Here is a 7,513-nt window from a genome sequence, read left to right as displayed (position 1 = left end):
CAGAGTGATCTATTTCATAACATCAGGGATCAATTTCAGGGTAGGATCAGTGGGTGGAATAAGAAATTATTACCCAGGTTAGGAAAGGTGTGTTGGTAAAGGTTATTCTTCAATCTTTACCGATTTATGCCATTTCTTGTTTTAAAGTGCCAAATTTTGTTGACGGAGCTTGAGTTGATAGCTGCGGATTTTGGTGGCATAGTCGGAGGGAGAAGAGGGTGCATCAGGTGGCATGGAAGAAAATATGTATACAGTTGAGGGGTGGATGGGGTTTCAGAATATGAAGGCTTTCAACCAAGCATTGCTTGCAAAGTAGGGGTGAAGGCTAGTGGTTCACCCTCATTCTCTGTTAGTTAGGGTGTTAAAGGCCCGATATCACCCACATGGTTCATTTTTGAGGCTTCAATGGGGACGAGATCATGTGACGGTGCACAATTTCTTACAAGCGGGTTGGAGGATGCCGGATGGGCATATACAATGAATATTTAGTAGGGCTAAACAATTTTCAATGAAGAATGCTTATAAAGCGTTGATGGAGATGGAGGATAGCAGTATTGCATCCACTTCTCAGCCTCAGCCAAATATCATCAAGAGGCCAAGCCTTTTTGAAAGCGGCTATGGTCTACCTTGTTCCACCGCGAGTGAGACTGTTTGTTTAGATTTGTGCTTTGAAGCTCTTCCAATGTTGGTTAATTTGGGACAGAGACGGGTGGATGTGGACACTCATTGCGTTTTCTATGCAGCACCATTGGAAACTATCAAACATGTCATGCTCGAATGCCTGATCGCAAGGTTGATGTGGGCTATGTCAAATCCTTCATGGAAAAAATTATCGTGCTGGTCAGATGAGGTGGCAAAGCGGGTATCGAGGATGGTGCAACAACTGGACAGTCAGGACCAAGCTCGACCTCATATTCAGTTGGGCTATACGGTAAATATGAACAAAAGTGTGATTGAGGGGGTTCAACAGGAGCCGTGCAATGTAGTGAAGAAGGTTGTGTTATTCCCAAAGAACTATCAAATAGCTTGTACAAGGATGTGAGCTCATTCGGTAGGATAGAAATATGGGATATGTTTCATATGTAGGGAAGGTATCTGCTTTGGTTATGCATGTTGTACTGAATGTTTTGGTTGGTTTTCTATTTGGGTCTATACCATTGTATAGCTGGTAGATGTCGGACATTTGCTTGGTTGTTTCTGGAAATAAAGTTTCCATTGCTTTTTTCCTTAAGAAAATAATTAGTACAAATGAATTTATTAAATAAAATTGACTTACAAACTCTAATTGATCTTCTCATTCTTCTCTGAAAAAATGCCTACACGTGGAATTGACAACATGAGAGTGGAATTGATAAGCTAATCTCCAATTTTGATTTGGTTCTTGATAAAGTTAATTCGTGAATTTTCACTATAGCCACAAACTGAAAGTGGGAATTATCGGAAATTTTTGCTATAGATTGTGGTAATTTCGCCTTTGACACCATAGATCTTCTTCAATTTTATTGAATTTAATTGAGAGAGTGTTTGTGACAACTTTTGCAAAGTATATTTTAGCTTTTGACTTTAAAAGAACACTTTGGGAGTGTTGGAGAACACCACTTCTGCTTCCAAAACTTAAAAGAAAGAAAGAAAAGAAAAAGAAAAAAAATTGAGCCAAAAGCTAGAAGCCCCCTCTGTAAATAATTACGACGTCATTGTGTGTTAGTTTATCCTCATTATTAATTTTTTTAATCTAAATGTACCCTGCTTCAATTTATTCTTCATATTTGCACATTTAGAGTTCATATTGGGTTCTTCAATAATTTCAATGATTTTTCACTATTAAAATTTTATAATTTCACAAATTTTGAATTTTTATGTTCTATTTGCTAAATTGTTCATATTGTATAGAAGAATATAACTCAAGTTGCTACAGGGAATTAATGTGAAAATAATTTTTTTTCCACAGTCATGTAAATTTAGTTACTGTACATCATTCAATAATCATATTAGTTTGTTGGACGTTATTTAATTAGATATTAATTTTTATTTGTATTTAACTCCTACAAGATACATGATAGTTATGTTTATATAATTAAAAATAAAATATACTAAGTGAATAAATTTTACTATTTTATAGAAATATAATTATATTGGAAAGTCAATGACAAATGCAATGTTAAGCAAAAAACAATTAATATGCCTTTAACACATATGGAGGTTAACAATTTTAATCAATAAAACTCTTTTGAAATTGATTTTTTCTAGACGCTCCTAGTTTAACTTTTATCTATTTTTAATTCATTTTTACAAATGTTTCTATCTTTTGATTATTACAAATATCAACTTTCTCTATAGTAAACACTTTTCTTAAAGCAGAAGTCATGGCGAAACACTCCCTAACTATACGAATTTATACTTATGGCCTAGCCCAGTGCAGAGCTAAATTGGCCCCACCAAAAAATTGGTCTTGTTGAATATTAGTACTAGCAATTTACATATAATTATTATGGTGATCGTAACACAAATTTCACATTTACAAATAATTAGTACCAATGAATTCATTGAATTTGATTTACTTATAAACTCTAATTGATCTTCTCATTCTTCTTTGAAAAAATGATTACTTGTGGAATTTCACGACTCGAAAATTGAATTCATGATCCAATGAACTCTAATTTGATTTAGTTTTCGGTAATATTAATTCGTAAGTGTGACACTGTAACCACAAACTAAATGTTGGAGTTATTGTAAACTCCACGATAAATGCTTCAATTTTACTTTCAACACCACGAATTTTCTTCAGTTTGATTTATTTGAACTTGGAGAGTGTTTGTGACAACTTTTGGATAAGTATTTATTAGTGTTTGATTGTTGAAAAATGGTGAATAATAGATTAAATTACAATAAGTCATTACTTTGTAAAACATGTGACAATCTTGTGACATATGGATGGTGGTTAATGGCGCACAATCATTATCCAATCATGTCTAATCTATTGAATAAGTGTGTTGAAGTAGTGTACCTATTTTGGTGAAATGGTATGTCCTTTTGGTGAAGTGATGCATCCATTTGGATGAAAACTCATAATTTTTAAAAGCAGTTTTTCCGATTGCATACCTTTCCAACTTCTATAAATAGGGTGTCCTATTCACTTTATTTTGATCAACTCATCCATAGTTTTCTTAAGCGATAAAAATATTTTGCAAGTACAGTATTAGTTTGAGAGCTACCAATATTTTTTTTGATTAGTTGTTTTCAAAGTTCGTAGTGTTACAATTTTGAGATTGTAAATTGTTCTAACTTAAAAGACAAATAGCCATCACTGTGAATACTAGAGAGAGGCAGTAATTATCTTAAAGATAAAGAATCTAACTCTTGGCCTCCTAAGACACAACTACCACATACTTCTTCATTTTTCATAACAAGTTTAATTCAATTATCATTGTGTACTATGGTGATCGAATCTGTTGCTACTACTCCAATTACTATGGTTTCTAATCACATGTGGCCAAGACTATTGTTGCCCAATGGAAGAGGCCGAAGAAATTCTTCGATAACGACTTTAAGATATTATATCAAAATATGCTATTCATCCTCACTATGTTGAACTTAACGAGGTTTTTAAGAGAGAAAGCCCCCATTGTTTCTAAAAGGGATAACGATGCCCAAAAGAGTGTTCATTTTATGCATGCGGACATGGAGATTCCCTATACAGAAACTATATCCTCAACGGTTTAAGTGATACATTGTACCACGTATATAACTCAACCAAACCAATAAGAGCTCTTTGGAAGTCCTTGGAGAATAAGTACAAGGGATAATTACACTCCACTCCCCTAAGGTTTGATATAATTATACTTAGACCCCCTGTGGTTTGAGAAATTACACCTAGCACTCTTGAGGTTTACTTCCATCTAAAAAAGAAGTCCCTCCGTTAGTCAAAATTCACTAAATTTGCTGATAATAATAAAAAAAATACTCAACAAAAATTGATAGTAATGTTGATTAACTGATTACTGACTTATTGTAGGTCAAATAATTTTTTCCGAACGAAACTGCCGTTATAACAGTGAAAAATATGCCTTCTCACATGCATTAATGCGTGAAGACATATGAGGGTAATTTGATCATAAAAAGATTAATTTTTTATCTGAAATAAGTCAATAATAAGTTAATTAGTGCTAATATAGATTTTTTTCTAAATTTTTTATTAATATCAACAAATTTTGTGAATTTGATTAACGGGGGACTTATTTGTTAGATGAAAGTAAACCTCAAGAGTGCTAGATATAATTTCCCAAACTACAAGGGGTCTACGTGTAATTACACTAAGCCTCAGGTGAGGAAAGTGTAATTATCTCTAAATACAAAATAGGAACGGTGCATTAAAGAAATCATAGTTAGGAAGTTTTTGGAATTCAAAATGGTGGATTCCAAAACAATAATGAGCCAAGTCCAAGAGTTTTAGATGATTCACTGAGCTTTTCAACCAAATCCAAGAGTTCTAGATGATTCGTTGAGCTTTTCAATCATGGAGAAAGGATGAAGCTTAGCGAATCCTTCCATGTAGCTACTATGATTGGAAAATTGTCACCTCTATAGAAGGATTTCAAAAAATACCTGAAGCACAAATAGAAGAAAATGGGGCTTAAGGATTTGATTGACAAACGATGCACTGAAGAGGAAAATCAGTTGTTTGAGTTGAAATCCGAAATGCTACAATTGGAGGCTAAGGCAAATTGATGGTGTCAAGAGGAAATGCTAGTAACAAAACAAAATACACTGACAATAAGCCGAAAAAGTGAAAGGTTAAAGAAAAATCAAAGAAAATTGATACAACTGTTACAAACCTAATACATAGCCAATGATTGTCGACTCCCTAACAAAAAACAAAGACATATTTTAGAGGTCAAGTCTACACCTATAGATTTGAAGAAGTTAGCATCTCTGTTGTGATATTTGAAACTAATTTGATAGATAGCCTAACAGAGTGGTGGATTGACACTGGCGCTACCCAGCATATCTATTATGACAAAGAGATGTTCTCAGCTAGCACACCAATCAATGGGAGAAAGTTGTTTATAGAAAATTCAACAACTTCTGACATGGTTGAGTTCAACGACGCAGTACTAAAGATAACCTCAAAAAAAGATCTCAGTTTGATTGATGTGCTGCAAGTTCCATACATCTGAAATAATTTAGTGTTTGGATCACTGCTAGTTAAAAGTGTGTTTGGAATAGTATTTGAATCTAACAAAATATATGCTTACAAAAACCAACCATTTTATAGGGAAAGGCTGTATAGAGAAATTGTTGTTCAAGATAAATGTAATGCTCGTAACACATAACTATGGAAGCAATAAAATTACTGCTTCAATTTACTTGACTTGTAATTTATGGCATATTTATGACATGTATATTTGAACACTCTACAAAAACCAATAAATTTAAATTTATTACCTACTTTTGTAATTTAATGCAAAAATATAAATGTGAAATTTATGTTGAAGCTAAAATGTATAAGGTACCATTTCATTCTATTACAATATAGACATCACCTCTGGAATTAATTTATGTTGATACATTGGATTTAAAATTTGTGCAAACTAGAGGTGGAAAAAAGAATTTTATTACTTCTAGTGATGATTGCACAAGATACTGTTATGTTTACTTATTGAGAAGCAAAGATGAGGCATTGGAAGCTTTTAAACTTTATAAGAATAAGGTCGAAAATCAACTTAGGAAAACTATAAAAGCTATACGTAGTGATAGAGGTGGCGAATACGAAATTGCATTGGAAGAATTTTGTTTTGAATTTGACATTATCTATCAAACTACTACTTCACCTCAATTAAATGAAATTGCTGAAAGAAATAATCATACACTTACAGAGATGATGAATGCTATGTTGATAAACTATAACTTATCCTAAAAGTTGTGGAGAGAAGCAATTCTTTCAACAAACCATATTCTTAATAAAGTACCATACAAAGATAAAACTAAAACTCCTTATGAACTTTGAAAAGGTCATAAACCTTCCTACAAATATCTTAAAATGTGGGGTGTTTAACTCAATTAGAAATACCAAATTTAAAACAAATAAAAATAAGGTCTAAGACCGTTGATTGCATATTCATTGGATATGCAAATAACAGTAGAATATTTCATTTATTAGTGCAAAAATCAACAATCCTTGATATACATAAAAATACGATCATTGTGTTAAGAAATAATATTTTATTTGAAAATATCTTTCCTTGCAATGGGAGAAAATAAGAAAAAAATTTTAGACAAAGAACTTATGAAGTGGGATATGGTGATAATAAAAAAGATGAAGAACCCAGACGTAACAATAGGGCTAAAATAGCTAAAACTTTTAGTCCTGATTTTTTAATTTATATGTTAGGAAATGAAGTAAGGACAATCAATGAAGCATTGTCCATCTAGAAGCTCCATTATGGAAAGACGCTATCAATAGTGCAATTGATTTTATTATGCAAAACCATACAAAAGCTTATTATTGTATTAATAAACATAACCCTTGTGTGCATAAACTCACGTACATAATGTTATAATGGTTCTATATAATCAAGTGTGGACACTAATGACTCAATTGGGCCAGCAGTGTGTTCACCTAATGCTATCCACCCTATATGAAATCTTGCATGTGTGGGTTTAGGTTCGTAATATATATTTTACGTTTAATATCATTTCATCAATATTTCCCAAAAAATCTAATCCCTACTATGATACCACCAAATGTAGCGCCCTATAACGACACTATGATTATATTTTCCCTAAATATCACACTTAAAGTAAACTCTGTTTATACATGTAATACCAAAATAATTCGGTCCTAGAAGAATATATATATACACGTAATCTCATCATCACCACTAGCAATTTTATCAACTCATCCACAAGATTATATGTATGTGTATCAAATACTACAAAATAGAACTATAATAGCTAGTTCACTTAACACCCTCATTTTTTATTTTCTTAATTCATATATATACAACCCCAAAAGGTGATTTCTATTTTTATTGACGGGTGAGGAAAGAACTGCATACTGGTCCGACCTGACTGAAATGTATGGTCTGGACCTACCCTTCGATGTAGAGATTTATTCTTGAAAAATGTTAGTAGAGGAATGAGCCTGCAACTCAATAAGCAAATAACCTGCATCATTTATACATGTACATCAAATATAGTCCAGACAGGTCAAAATGAGCAACATTTGTAGACTATAAACAATTAGTTCCAACATAAATAACTTTATTACATAACATAGCCAACTCATAACAAGACAATAAATTAACTCCTATTTTCCTAATCTGCTTATCAGAAGGTGATATAGTGTTTTTCCCCACCAACTCAACCTCACCATTTATTACATAATGTATAAATTAATTCCTTTTGCATGCCACATAGGCTCATCAATTTCATTTCGTACATAGCTCTTTTTACAATCGCCCCACAGGTAATTCAATAACATTAAAGGGTATTTATATCACAATTATATGCAATT

Source organism: Sesamum indicum, linkage group LG6 (genome assembly GCF_000512975.1).
Source record: "Sesamum indicum cultivar Zhongzhi No. 13 linkage group LG6, S_indicum_v1.0, whole genome shotgun sequence".
NCBI lineage: Eukaryota > Viridiplantae > Streptophyta > Magnoliopsida > Lamiales > Pedaliaceae > Sesamum > Sesamum indicum.
This window is presented reverse-complemented; position numbering follows the sequence as displayed.